The following is a 15,750-nucleotide window of genomic DNA, read 5'->3' on the forward strand; positions in this document are numbered from 1 at the left end:
ACATGAGCATGTCTCTGTCTCTATCAATTCAACTTAACAAATGCCATCATCATTAATATTGTGGATGTATTAAGCCAGGAAAAACATGCTATGCTGCTAAGCAGGATATCGCTTATGTATAATGTCTCTATTCCTGCTTTACACTGTGTGTGATTGCATGCAAGTGCGAATAGATGAAGTATGATGGTAATATTGTATGTATATGCTGGAGGTTCCTGTCTTTGTGTTCCTATTGTGTGTGGTTGTATGCAGATCTGAAAAGTTCTGCATTATCAGCCTCTTGGCAACAAGCAAGCGGAGTTCTGGTCTGTCTGTTTGTTGCGGAGGCCCTGTCGCCCCGGGTTACAGGGTTGCTAGGGAATAGATGGACAGACTGGCATCACCAAAGTGCCAGCGCGGCATGTGGGGTGCTCCACATCTCTGGTCTGCTCTTTTTGTTTGATATGTTCCCTTTTGTCTTATATCAGAGAGGCTGTAAATTAATTTTGCCAGGTGAAAAGCAGCGATAGGATCGCTTTTCTGACCACGTCATACAAACTAAGAAGCTTTCTTGTGCTGGGCTTTTAGGATTTTAAGGTCACTTTAGCCACCAGCACTTTCAGTGCGATAAATCGGGTCCAGGACCTTTGGTAGTTACATTTTCTTTGGATTTCTTTTTTTGTTTTGTTTTTTTTGGCTTTGATTATCCATTTCTGCGCAAGTCTAAAACATCTCAAACTGCTCCTATATTTATCAGGGTGTCACAAGAAATTAAAATTCAGTCGATTGTGATTATTATAACATCATCACTTTCAAAGCAGCCACTGAGATCGAGATGGAGAGCCTACAACGAGAATGAGATCTGAAACTACCACAGGGCCTACCGGTGCGTTAGTCAGCTGAGATGGAAGTACAGCCGTTGCCATTCTAGCCCCTGAGGCTCATATCGTTAACTACTGCTACTTAGCAATGCTGCTAGAGATATATATGTAATACAGAAGCTAAATTCTCCCTTCTAAATAGACTAGGTTAGAATAGGCTGACCGCATTTCTCTAGCACCTTTCATTTAGCTTCAACCTTCTGCTTTTTTGCTCATTGCTAAGCTGCAAGCTGTTGCACCGCAGTTTTCTTTTTCATCCGCACATAAGATGCTGCTTTTCTCCCTCTGCTAGGATCATCTTAAAGATTTCTTAAAGTACGTGTGTGTTGCACCATTATTTCGACATCTTGTAGAATTGTCTCCTTTTGAGCGTGATGCAACCCGATTTCAAAATCAGGTGAGATTATTTTTTTAAACTCCTCTAAACTGAGCTGATAAGTCCCCAGCAGGTGCTTCTCAAAAACCCACTCCACCAACCGAGTCCAGCACCGAGCCATGTGGGGGATTAGGAAGCAGTTTTGTGCGCTCGCTGTGTAAACAGGGTGTGTTCTGTCCTCACAAACAGGAAGCCAGCGCGCTGTTTTATCATCCTTCCCCAACTGGTGCCTTTTCTTTTAACAATTAGCAGACGAGGAATCATAAATGCATCGGGAATGGAGATCCTGTTTGTTTCCAGGAATAGTGTTGTCATGGTGACGGAGGCACGTCTTTGTGCGCTGCGAATCACAGAAATAGTTGTGTCATGCTTTTACTGTAAAGTGCACGAGTTAACATGATGCTGATCATGTAATCGTCAAGATAATCTCTGTGCATGGTTGATGGTTGTAAAATACGTGTGTGTCACAGTGTGTGTGTGTGTGTGTGTGTGTGTGTCATATAAAGAGAGTGGGAGAGAGAGGAAAGAAGTGGAGGTTTGAGGCGCCAGCAAAGAGGATATGTCTGGCAGCTGTGTCATTTTGCAGAGTAAAGGATTATGGGAGAATTACAACGAATGAGCAGGATGACCAACACACACACACACACACCCCACGCGTACACACATAACTTTGCTTCTATATTGTGTGTGTATCTGTGATTTAGAGAGCCAGCGAAACTTCATTGCTCAGTTGCAGTCAGTGACTCGTTCCTGCGGCATTCAAAGCAACTGGTACCTCTTTAGTCACAGTCTACCTGGTGACAGACACAAACAACACAAAAGCCTTTACTACACAACATGAGTGTTGCTTCATGAAAGCCTTCTTTTGATTACACCAAATGTTAGCAGCATTTAATGTTTTGTCCTGGAGATAAACCCTGCATAGAGAGTTGTTTACTTAGGTAAGCCTCACAGATACTGACCAAGCTGCCTGTGTTTGCACATGACAGATAATTGAATGCACGTCATATTGTGGCTAAACATAGGTTTAAACCTTCTAATAATTACATAATTACTATGTAGTTACTCGTGACTTATCATAGGATTATGCTAATGCTCTTCTAGTGACCTGTAACTCTCACGACGTTCATACGTTCTGCTCTTTGCAGATTTGTCATGCGGCCAACCCCGCACTTAGACATAAACACACACGCCCCAGACACACGCCCCTGACGTACAAAGCCAGCCAGTCGTCTGGGATTATCGATATGTATTGCGTCTGCGGGAGCATGTACGCGCTTGTGGATGTGTCATCTCTCATGCGCCACAGCGTAACACTTCAAAGTTGCTTTATATCCTCTGGAGCGTCTCCCCGAGTGTCTCTGAGGCCGTCGATGCGCATTGTCATTTTTATAGCCTGTTATTGGGAAATGCTGCTTTGGTGCAAGGCAGCGTGCCAGGCGATAATAAGACCCGGGGAGAGTGTTGTTTTTTTCGACCTCTGAACATAAGATGGGATGTTAACAAGCTATTCTTGATCCCTGGTTGTTTGTTATGCAGCGTGCATGTTCACACATATGTGACTGCACACGGGGTGTAGTACTTGATTACATCACTCAGCTGATCCCTGCGGAGGAGAATTTTTCCTTCCATCCAATTGTGAATGTTTTTGTTTCATATATAAATCTTAGGAGACTTAAATGTGTCATACTATGTTTAACTGATGAAGATTTTTTCACATAACACACAATACTATGCAAAAGTCTTCTGACCTATGAATAGCGAAGGCACCTGCCTCAAAGAGCTGGTGTAATGTCTACACGTCACAGACAATTTACCAAAGAACCAATTTTAAATAGTATCTTTAGTCACCTTGTTATTAGCAGCCTGTCACGAAACACACTATGTTCCTATTCCTTTAGTTGAATCTATGAAAATGATAAAGATCCACAGTTTGACAGATAGAAAAGAGAATTCTTTGCACCAACACGGTGACTTTCAGAGTGATATTCTGAATTCTCGGCACAGTGTGTCCTTAAAAAACTGGAGAAGTGGAGGACAAAAGAAGAAGTGTCAGGCTTTAAAAAAACTATCTAGGCAGATCAACAGTATCTGACATTCCTGTGAGATCTGGACATTTAGTTGATCTGAAATAGTCTCAGTGGAAGGGTGGCTGTCAAGAAGCAATTCTTAAAGAAGGAAAACCGGTATTCCAAATTACAAGAACTGGACTGAAGATCACCATCTGTGTGTACGGAAGAGGTCTGAAACTGTAAAACACGGTGGAGGCTGTCATGGTTTGGGGCTGGAACAATGTCTGATTGGCAACAGCTTAATTTTTCAGCATGACAATGATCCCAAACACACTGCCTGTGCATTAAAAGCATACCTAGGTAGAAAAAAATGCACAGTGGGATTGACCTCCCCAGAGCCCGGACCTCGAGATTATTGAAGCAGCGTGGGATCATTTTGATAGAAAATGAAACAAAAGTTAGCCAACATCAAAAAAAGATCTTTAAAAGTCCTTCAGGAAGCCAAAGAGAGTTGTTAAAATTGTACAAACTCCGTATGTTTGCACGTTTCAATAAATCACTCCACCTCACTCGTATTTCTCTCCAAATATAAAGAACGAGTATATTGGTATATTGAAAACATTAATGTTCTGAAGTACAAACTGCACTTTTTTTGTTTTGCATTCATTCTTAATGTCCATTGTGGATTTTTTCCGTTGTTTAAAGGACTGTAACTAATTGCATTATTGTCATTACCTATTATTATTTTTCCAGTTCAGTTCAATAATTTAGTCTGTGTAAGGCTAGACGCTGACAGATGTTTAGCCATTAAAGCTGAGAATAACACTTGCAGATAGCATATTCAGTATTTAATGGTAGTCACTTTTATTCAAACAGCACATTTAAAAAGGAGTCGATGTAGATGGAGTAACATTATAAAAACATACAGAACAGAAAGCACAAGTTTAAAAATAGAAAGATATAATAACCACATTAAGATAACACCAAATAGCTCATAAGAAATCATTTTAAAAAGATTAAAATGGGGAAAAACCCATGAAAGTTTAATGACAGTCAACAGTAAGACGGGTGGCTCATGGACTAGTGAGTGCAGTTGCATCTCAGGCGGCGCCTCTTCGTGGGTCACTGGTTTAATGAATCTCATTTTCTTGCGTGTTCGAGTCCAGGTTGTAACATATGTCACACATCAGTTTCCACTCGAGGACTTCCTCGTCTTTGCTTTGACTTCAAACTTCAAAATCAATAAAATCCACATTCCCTCAGAAACGGTGTCACGCTCCAGTCACTAAATCTCCGAATCAGGCCACGGAGCTCATTACCAAACCATCATGTGGACCAACAGCTCAATGTGTCAACCAGTTATTCAGTCATCACGAGTTTGTCTGTGTTCACTTGTGTTTTTCTAAGTGTGTAAAGCATCCAGTGTTTTTCTTGCAGCTTTAAAGTCTACACTTTCCTTCGAGGGGCGTTATAGATTGAGGTGCTCAGCAGCTCAGTAGTCAGTTCATCTTTGAAGATCAGCTGGTGGCCTTTTGGAATAACTCCAGACATCTGTTCTAACTTCTTTTACCTTAAGAGAGCTTGACATGAAAGGCCTCTCAGCTGGACGCTTTTACTAATGCAGGCTGGATAATTTAATGGTCCTCGATGACCATGCAGTAAAGGCCTTTATTACCATAGGATGTGTGTTGTTTTATCGTGTTGCTTACTTCTCCAGTCTCCTTTTAATTAGTGCTAAATAGGAACCAGTGAAAAGGGAGCTTTTAAGTAAACCTTAAACATTACACACTGTAAGTCTGCCATGTTTTTCCACTCCAGATGAACTGTTTAAAGTTAAAAATAGGTTTTACTTTCCCTGCCTTCATGCGATTGTCTCCGCCTTTTGTATTTCCTCAGATGTTGTTCCTTGTTCCTCACCCCTGAGGTTTTTTTTTCTTTTTAAAAACAAATGTGTCAGCACTTTCATAGCAGACAAAACACTCTATAAAAAGGACATGAAAGCTGAAATGAAAACATGGTTTCCCTCCTTGCTAAAGAAGGAATCTCCAGTTTTAAACAATAAGGAATCCACCCTTTCGCAGGCGGGCGACTTCAAACGCTTGCCGGGTTGTTGTGGATTTTTTTTAAAGGCAGTTGTGGCTCATTTAGCCACAACAACACGGGCTCCAGCTGGCTGTTTGTTAGCGGCCTTGCAGCAGAACAATAACTGTCGCGGCCACATGCACGGGGGGCGGGGCGGTGGCTAACGCCACTCGGCTAAACAGCAGGAATAGCCCCCGAGCAAGGCCACGAGCAGTTAAAACACAGGAAATTAGCCACTGTTTACTTTCGCTTGCCTACATTCGCTCCTACTAATTAATTGCACAGAGCCCCCTGGTGGATTTCAGGTCTCAAAGGAAGGAGCTCTGAGTGTCACTGTTGCACGTTTTATTGTTTATGATGCTGTTGAAATGAAGCAAGCAGTATTTGACCCATTTGTGGCCCCCAGGACTGCTGGTGTGCTGCTGCATTAGCCCTACAGTAATCCCCCGGCGACCCAGAAAGTCATTTCTGGAGCAGGTGGTTATGTGGGCCATAGGACTAATAACAGCAGCGGTGTCATATGGCTGAGAAGGTGTTAAAACCAGGGAGGGTTCATAAAGAAAGCTTCAAATTTTGACGGCTGACCACTACACTCTAATTACAGCTGCCTCTTGTGTGTATATAGTTTGTGTGTAGGCGAGATTACGAGAGCTCTTCTTCTAAGACCATAACTCTGCAACACTTTGCACAGAGGGTGTTTGCTGCAATGAAAGGATGAAGGTCGACACATTTCCCAGCATGCATTTGCATTCCTGGAGCCTCTCATGGGATTTTTTTTTCTTTTTTGGAGGGATGTGTGCGGATGAAAGGGGTAAACCAGAAGGACAAACTGCACTGCTCTCTGGGGCATCTTTTTCCAGCTGAGGCCGTCATCTCACGGCCTCTGATGCAGAGAAAAGGATGTGTGATTTCATTTTGCGTGGGTGGCCTGTTTACATTCCAGGCATTCCTCACGGGAATCCCTCTCTCTGTTTCTTCGGATCCTGTGCTGGAGCGCCTGGGAAGGCATTGGCGTCTGTGATATTCTCAGAGGTCTCTCTGGAAAACATTTGGAAAGTGAAGCCCTACTTACACACAACCGAGCGCACATCCCGATGGACTCTTTAACTGAATTCTGGGAATGTGGTGTTTATTTGTAGCATAGGGGTTTATTTAAAAATGACATTTGGAATTAAAGTTCTTGATTTGTCATCCTTCCATGCTCGGTCTACTAATGGAGGCTTCTAGGAAAGTATTACACAACAAATTTGTTGTAGGAAGTCAGGGGATTGCAAATGTCATTTTTGTACCCAAAGCAGCTTATCTGCAATCTCGTCTATGGCCTTGTTCACGCTGTTAATTCCTCCTCAAGAGATGATTTTGTGCTCCTTGCTGCGTCAGCTTACGGCAGACTGGGTGCCTTTTCTATCTCCCTCTTAATCTTCAGATCGCATGCTTTCTTTTCATGGTATTTAGGGTCTTTTGTTTTTAAAGTCTGCAGGAGATAAAGAAATCCAAGAGATGCTTTCGTTCACTCAGCTTCTCTTTAAGGAGATCGTGTTGGCTTTTCTTTAATTGACTTCCTCCTTTGGGAAAACCTTCAGAGCTACACTAAGCATCCTGTCTGTCCTGATAGTCTGGCTTACAATAACTGCTAGACACTCAGGAAGTCATAAAGCTTTAGCACCATACCGTGTCGTATGTATTACGCGTTTCACCCCGGGTGATGTCAACAAGAAATAAAATCTCCATCAGCAGCACTGGTGGGGTCAGGGCGATGTAGAGTGGTTCTGTTGTGCAGTGTGTTAAGTCTCCAGGGCACTGCTAATGGTCTAATATGAGTTGGCGGTCAGGAGCGTTGAGAGGTCGTTTACAAACGCTGTATTGTAAGGGCTCTTGATTTTAAGGGGCACTCGAGAGGAGTGTGCATTCTGACGTCTGTGCGCGCAGAGGAGTTTGCACAAGTCTTAGAACTTTAACTTCTGCACATTCTCCCACTTACCACTATTTTATTGAGTCACAAAGCTTCAGACTAGCTCACCTTTATCAGGTACAAAACAATTTTCATATTATCACCCACACACAATTTTACAAACGTTTACTTCAGGTAGCATTCGATCATCCATCAATTAGGGAATATTACCTGGTGAACATGTCAGGTGTGCTAAAAATCAACATCAGCTTAGTGATAAAACATCCACACGTCCTCTAAAAGAAAGAACTAGTCAAGTCATTTTCCGTTCCACATACCAGGAGAAACCTGGATACATCACTACATAAATAAAAGATGTAATGTGTAATTGCCCCTCAGAAAAAATGGTGTCCGTTAAGCCCCACCTTTGGCTTTGTTTTTTAGATCATTCTGAGCACCTGTGGCAGAAAACTATCACAGCTGAGTAGATAAACAATAAGTGCTTCATTTGGTATAAAAATATCCATCCATCTTCATATTCAAGTCAAGTTGCAGGTGGACGGAAACGTTCCCAGCTGTCATAGGACTAAAGGCAGGGTAGACCCTGGAAGGACAGACAACCATTCATGCTGACACTCAGCAGACAATTAACCTGACCCGTGCATCTCTTTGGACTGCTAGAGTACGTGGAGACAACCCACACAAGCATAGAGAAACCGGCCTCACAGGATCTTCTTCCTGTGAGGCAAGAAGGTGTCTGCATCACCGTGCTAAAAACATACATTTAATATTCTTTTTTCTCCATAATAATTATCATCAAAATTTGTTGGCCTCCCTAAACAGATACTGCCGTGATTTCGAGTTAAGGTACAGTTTATACGGCCTGATTTGACTTAAAGTCTGCAGGCTCTGCATTCCTATATGAAGCACCGCCCTGAGGCAAAGTAAGAAAGGTGTGGGAGGTGTAGTTTTGTAAGCTAGGGACCCTCCACTAAGCAGTTCTGATGGTATAAAACAGGTTTTTCCTCCACGTTTCACCTTTCTATGTCCGTACACGTCTGTGAATAATATCAGTGAGTGTCACCTCTGTGTGTGTCCTGCTCTCTGCTCACATCACATCTTGCCACATTATCCACCCACTGCGGCAGGGTGGATTTGCCACTGGCCACCTCAGCTTCCTTGAAAGTGTCAGAGTGTGAAGGTGCCTCACTTGCATTTTCCTCTCGGCCGGCTGCCCGCACACTAATATATTCTTTCTCATCACTCACTCCTCTCTGCCTCCACCTCGTTCTGTCACGCTGATGTCTGCCACTTGCTAATTGGTTCATCTCTATTCCAATGACTCTGTGTGCGTGACCATTTTCGGTGTATTTTTTGAGTCTAAATTCCCGAGTGTGGCTTTGTGTGTGTGTGTGTGTGTGTGTGTGTGTGTGTGTGTGTGTGTGTGTGTGTGTGTGTGACTGACAGCAGATTTTCTGCCACCAGCCGGCATCCTGTTTACTGCTCTGATGCACATTCAGCTGGTTCATTTGGTTTTCAGCCCTCCCTGGGGACACACAGAGCCGCCCCCATTAACTGATTTGAGAAGGGCTGTGGCAGCCACTGCTGCTTTGTAAATAAATATTCTACCATGTTACATATTTATTATACACGCTTTGGCCCTCTAGTTCATGTAGCTGAGCAATAGTGTGTTGACGACACAGGGTTCAGCAGTGGGATTATGCAGTTTTTGGCTTCTGTTGTGCCTGTTACGTTCAGAGCATAATTAAGTCTCTGCTGGAGGCTGCAGGCAGCCTGCTGCAGCTACCTAGGTTAGAAATATTGGTAAGTAAAAGTGTTTTAAAACCTCAAAGTCTCAACAAAGGTTCCTGTTTTGATTACACTGTGCATATTTTATAAAGTTTCATTGTGAGTAGTGTATTAAAGAGCTTCACGAGGCCTACAAACACCCTGTCATCATCATCTCCTCAACCGGTTCGTAGACAAGCGGCATCATGTTAAACGCTCAGCAGGTAGCTGTGTCTCAGTCTTTTGACTGAATTACAAACAGATTTCACAGCAGCAGTTGTCTCAAGGTGGGGCGATCGTGGCTTGTGGGACGATCGTGGCTCAAGAGTTGGGAGTTCGCCTTGTAATCGCAAGGTTGCCGGTTCGAGCCCCGGCTCGGACAGTCTCGGTCCTTGTGTCCTTGGGCAAGACACTTCACCCGTTGCCTACTGGTGGTGGTCAGAGGGCCTGGTGGCGCCAGTGTCCGGCAGCCTCGCCTCTGTCAGTGCGCCCCAGGGTGGCTGTGGCTACAATGTAGCTGCCATCACCAATGGGTGGATGACTGGATATGTAAAGCGCTTTGGGGTCCTTAGGGACTAGTAAAAGCGCTATATAAATACAGGCCATTTAATATTGTAAGGTAAGCACTTTGGCGACAATGGAAAGGAAGAACTTCCTTTTAACAGGAAGAAACCTCCGGCAGTGTCAGGTTGAAAGTGTATGTTTACCATAAAGACTCAAGAGTCACAAGTGAATAAGCATATTTCCCAAAAGTCAAAAAAATATAGACTTTGTTAACAAAAACAATAATTTTGTGCATATTCTCTCCATATCTGCTTTTGATTTTCCTACTCTCTGTTTGGAAGTCCCCTCTCCGCTCACCGCTATGAAAAATGGAATAACCTCTGGTCTGTGAAATGAGAAATCAAATGGAATTGTGAAAACGGTGAAGGCAGAGCTTCATCTGTGCTGTTGCAATCTTCGTGTGTTGCTCAGGCGTGTGCTGCTTGAATTTAACCAGAAATCTGAAGATAGCCGTCTGAAGGTTGCCACGTCTTGCAGCATCCTACCCCCCTGCTTGGCATGGGGGGTAGGATGGGGGTTGCCATTTGTTTCCACCCCCCACTCCCCACCTGCCGGCTGCTCCTGATTGTAGATGTGCCCTTTGAGTTCCTGCAGGCTTCCATATTTTACCATATCTTTATGGTCCAGCTAGAAGACGTGTTGAATATGCGATGGCGAGCTCCAAAGAGGGACGAGGCTTCTGAAAGTGCAGCCGAAAAGGTTTAACTGCAGATTGTTAAAAGCCAGGGTTGACAAATGGGACTGAGATTGGACAAGAGCAGGGATATAAATGGCAGGAAACTGGGGGGGAAAAAGACAAAACATAGGATGTGGAAGAGGGGGTAAAACCAGCAGAGCCGGAAAGGGTTGGATAAGGCTCGTACGTGCATTTGTGTGAAAATTACCAGCCTGTTAAAGCATGTCTGAAAAATGTGTTGCTCTTAAAGGTCAGAGGCCATGACAGCACGCCTCCTAGTACTCCTTTAAAAGCGCACACGTACACCAATTAGCAAAGCAGACTTTCTACTTAAGCCCCAATGTGTTATAGAAGCCTTTCGAGAGGCTCAGACCCACCCCACCACCACCAATGGCACCGTCTGGGTCATCTAATAAACCCGCCCCTGCTGTTGTCCGAGCCTCGTAAAGATGGATCACATTTCCATTTCAGTCGCAGGCGCACACCTCCGTTAATCCTTTTTTTGGCCTGTGTCTTTTGTCCAAAAGGGTTGGTGTCACAAGGGGAGATAAATGAAGTGGCATGTGGCAATTTTCAGAGCAGAAGCAGCGGCAGCTTCGGAGGGTGGTTTCAAGGCTTTGAAGAAGAAAGAATTACATCTGTGGCTGCTCGCATCTCTGACAGTGAAAGTGTGCGTCTGGGTTGTCCATGTGTCACCTCAGTGTGATAAATGTGCATGGGTTTGTGTGTGCGCACGTTCGCCGGAGCGAGAACAGGCATCTGTTGCATATCATTAGCAGCTTTTAGAATGAATTACCTCAGTGGATTTCCCCCCCCCCCCCCCCCCCACACACACACACACACACACACACACACACACACACACACACACACACACACACACAGAGCACCCTTCATCCTATTCCATCCACCCTGATAATCCCTTTATCTTGGCAGCTATTCAACACATAAAGGGCCAATGCCACTGAATAATGATGCGGTCATATCTACTCCTCGCTCGCCCCCGGTGATAATCTTCATCTGGGGATGACAGTGATGGAGAAATTTTATGCATGCGGTCGTTCGGAGTTGAATAAATCTGATTTCCTAATTTCTGGGCCGGGAGCAGGAGTCAAAACAAGCCACGGCACATGTTTGCACACACAAAAACAGGCACACTTTACAGCCCACATCCAGGCTGTCCCTCCTCAAATTCCCAGAGTTCAATCCCCCCACCCTCCTTCTGCCCCTCCAGCCCACCGTCAGTGTTTGCCAAGAAGGTCACTTACGATGTGAGTGACAATCCCTGAAATCGTTAAAACAATCCATCTCCTTTTTTTCTTTTCATTAAAGGCAGCATGCCTCCATTTACATATTTGGATGACACGCCCGGCTGGTTTGTTTAATTGCTGTAAGCTGGTCGGCTGCACAATTACTAAAGTTGTTTTTGTGCTTCAGCATCTTATTATTAGGCGCGCAGCGCCGCCGACACCGAGCTAATCAATTTGAAACAACGGCAGACGTCTTTAATGCCCGAGCGGGGATAATAAAAGTTGCTTTGTCGAGGCGCGCGTGGAGGCTTGTGGTGCAGATCGTAGCTTGCTTCTTGAAATTTCAGTTTGCTTTTTCCTGCAGAGAAGCAAAAAAACCACAAGCACGCGTTTGTCACATTCAGAGGGGAGTTTAGGGCAGCAGACAGTTACAGTATATGTTGTAGATAGGTGATGTTTTTGACAGCAAGAGTACACTTCTGCTTTTCAGCGGAGGGAGTGTGTGTGTGTGTGTGAGAGAAAAACAGTGGAAAGCTAAAGATTAATCGCAAGTAGGAGGAGGCAACTGAGCGAGGTCGAGAAAGCTGTTCACCATGAGGAGGAAAGAAGGGAAGGAAAGGGAGGAAACGAAGCAGAAGTGAAATCGAGATGCTTGCAGTATTTGTGAGTGAATATTCTTTTAATAGTTTGTGTTTTCCGTGCTGCACACAGACAAACATTGTTGAGGTTAATTGAACAAATGCTCACGGACTCAAGTCCTAATGATTTACATGCAGAGCAGCTGCCTGGGGCTTTGGCAAGAAAAGGAGAAGAAGAAGATAAAGGAGCAGATAAAGTAAGAAGAAGGGGAGGATAGTCTACCTCTGATGGCAAAAATGTGTGAATTTTGCTCAGGATACAGTTTGTGAACCTGAGATCTTCCCTTTGCCGCAAAGAAAACATGTTTTGTTAGCTCCCAGAATGCCAGAGGTTATCCAGCCAGGCAATCAAATCAATGCTTATTGCCCATCCAATTAGAGCCCGGCAGCTTCTGGTTCAGCTGCATTTCCGAGTGCGTTTGAAAGAAATCTCCCTGGGCCTCTAAAAAGACTTTGGGGTCACCACGGAAAACTGGCACAGGAAGGCAGGAAATGTGGCTTTTCCCATGGGGTAGTGTGACATTAAGTGGAGGCAGATTTTACAGACGCGCACGCATGTTTACACAATCCTCGCACATATGCCCAGAGCCTCTGTGTACTGCAGTGGCTCCGCGAGGTCAGGACAGGTCAGGGAAAAGCTTTGGGAGAGAGAAGATGTGTCATTTCTGGTGAAAGCTTAAGACACATGTTGCTGTTTCTGTAGCCCTGCAGCTGTTTGGGATTCAGGAAGAAGGGAGTTGGCAGTGAACTGTTAAAATTAGCCCCCTTTTTTCTTAAGATTCTGTATACGAAAGTTAAAAAAGAAGATACATGTGTAAATGTAACCCTGTGGACTTAGACGATGTAAGATTGGTTGGTTTTGCACCTTTGTGCATTTCCTTTAATCTCTTTGGATCATTACAAAACGTTTACATGCTTCATATTTCACTTACATGTCCCCGGTGGGAAATGATTGTGAATGCTACCGCCAGCAGATATAGTTACTGCAGCTTGTAAGAAGGAGGGTCGTCATCTTGTGGGTGAATCTATAACAAATACACACGCACGCACGCAAATTTGTAATATGAGAGAGAGAAAATGAGGCAGCCTTGCTAAATTATGCAGTTTCAATTTCCCCATTTAGGGAGGATAGATCAATTTCTCAGACTAAAACCATTAACCCTTAGGATGGCTGGTGTTGCCATGGCAACACTCTTATGTCTCTTGATCGCAAGCACCTGTTTTCATGGGGACGCACCATTGCTTTGGCTCATGCGGGCGTATGCAGCGATCAGTGAGTTAGACTGTGCGAGGCCTGGATTGCACGCACGCACACACACACACACACACACACACACACACACACACACACACACACACACACACACACACACACACACGCCACACACACACACACGCCACACACACACACACACACACACACACACACACACACACACACACACACACACTTTCCTGAACTGAAACTTGACGGTTTCTTCAGTTGCAGTGATGGATTTGAGTAAGCAGATCCTGCAGCACCTGCAGGCGTTTCTGTGCATGTGTGCGTGCATTTAATTGCATTGTCTCAGTCAGGGGCAGGGTCCCTTGTTGCACTGCATCCTGTCGGGGAGTTGTATTTCATCTACCCTCTCTGGGGATGGGTGTGTGTGTGTGTCACAGTGAACTACTGCTTGCCTATGCGGTCTTTCTGCTTTTTCTCGCCATGTATTTTTGTCTCGGCTTTTATTTTACTCCTCCCCCTTCTTTATTTCTTCTAGTAGCTGTGGTTTTTCTACATCTTTTTCTTTTTTCTACACCGTACACTTGTTTTGCTTCTTTTTCCCTTTTTCATCTTCAATTCTTAACCCTTGACATCAGTCCCCCATCCTTCTCCTCCCCTCCCCCATCTATCTCACCCCCTCCACCGAGCAAATGGCCCTCCGGTCAAGTCACAAGATGCTCAGTAGTGTGTTTGGATTTCATGGAGCATTTTTTTTTCTGCTTTGACACAGCCTGCAGGAGTGTCTGCATGCATCTCTGTGTTTATCATGATAATGCTGCCTATGTGTGCTTCTGTATACTAATGTGTGTGTGCGTGCATGCAAATGTCATTTGCACTGATTGGGAAGACTAGGAGGTCATCAGTTTCCCTTAACCATGTCCACATTACTCTGATGCTATTATGCCAGCAAAGGGAGGCATTGCAAGCATATTGCTGCTTTCCACTTTATCGAGATGGCTTTAGAGCACATTTGGTAAACACAGTATTTCAGGGGTGAGACAAAAGAAGCATGGCAATGTCGCATCACATCCTCTTAGAGCTGAATAATCGATACACTGGCACGAAGTATCGACGTTTTTTATTAAATCATGAAGGCGCTCCAAAGGGATTCGACTTAGCAGAGTCTCTGTGACTCCTCTTATCAGTGCTTATCAAGTGAATGAGGATGGCATGAACTGAAAGTAAGCGAGGACAAAACTCACACGGGAAAAAAACGTGGACAGCAAGTCAGAGCAAATCAAATGCCCAGATTACTGAAGTGGACTAACATTAATGCACAGACAGTGTATTATACAGCAGGAATGGAATGAGAAATATTTATGTTTATTGCTTAATGACATTTTAAGTGCCTTACACCTACAGCTAATTTAGAGTCATTAATTACACGTAGGACCTGGAGGAAAACCATACAGTTGCATAACTTTACATAGAAAAGCTCCAGCTGCTACTTTTGGGTGAAGAATCCCTTTTTTTGAGTGTGTCTGTATACCACGTTTAGCTCAGACTTGCAGCATAAATCAGGTTCAGATCATTTTCTAGCCATCAGTTTTTATTTGGAACGGGCCACAGACCACCTCCTTCAAAGTGTGACTACCGTGTTCACGTCTGCACAGTTAAAACAGTTTAAATCACTGCCATGTGCCAGATGTTTAAAAAAAATGTTTATGTTAATTATTATGTTTTGCAGTATTTGCATAGCGTTACTTACCTCTAGCAACGTCTATTAGCTGTGAAAGCTACCGGTGATCATAATCTGGTGTGACTGCTCCATGAAATTAAAGTTTGGATGGCAGGAGGAGGGCGTGTGGCACTATGCAGGCGGACGTGCAAGGCAGCATTCAGCATGTTTAAAAGCTATTATGTGGCAGCCTGTTCATATCAGATTAGAGTCTGTGGGTAGCAAACACAGATGTCAGTAAATCTGAGTAAAATGCAGCCTTTGTTTTTTCCCGTGCAAATGTGCTGCACGAAGCACAGACGTTAGGGGTAATTTCTAAATCACATGAAGTCCCCTGGGGATACTAATCCTGTAGGAATGGGGCTTTACTCTGTGATTCCCACACCAACTGTATTCTCGTGGTTAAAAAATATATATATATATCTTTGGATTATGTTTAGCCCCTGCCCCAAAGTGCATTGTTGTAATCCTACTGGTCAGAAAGGTCACCGAAAATTATCATCTTTTTTATATACTCCTATTGTAAAGATGGATTCTGCATAATGACCCCACTCCCATCAGTGGAGAATGATGTTCAGAAGCAGAAGTCCTCATTGTTTGCAATAAACCCCTCTCTAGCTCCTTTTATGATGTTTGAAAGGTTACTTGGGTTTCCTGCAGAGCTCCACACG

General features: G+C 44.0%; 1 protein-coding gene across 4 annotated transcripts in view; it reads left to right on the plus strand.

Annotated features, from left to right (window-relative positions):
- The window catches only part of pag1 (phosphoprotein membrane anchor with glycosphingolipid microdomains 1), a 62,410-nt gene that overhangs the window by 21,164 nt on the left and 25,496 nt on the right, over positions 1-15,750 (plus strand). The window lies entirely within an intron of this gene.

Source organism: Aulonocara sp. 'chitande type north' Nkhata Bay, linkage group LG22 (assembly GCF_057382095.1).
Source record: "Aulonocara sp. 'chitande type north' Nkhata Bay isolate Kocher_YH1m ecotype deep benthic linkage group LG22, A_spYH_male_GT1.1, whole genome shotgun sequence".
Classification (NCBI taxonomy): Eukaryota; Metazoa; Chordata; class Actinopteri; order Cichliformes; family Cichlidae; genus Aulonocara; species Aulonocara sp. 'chitande type north' Nkhata Bay.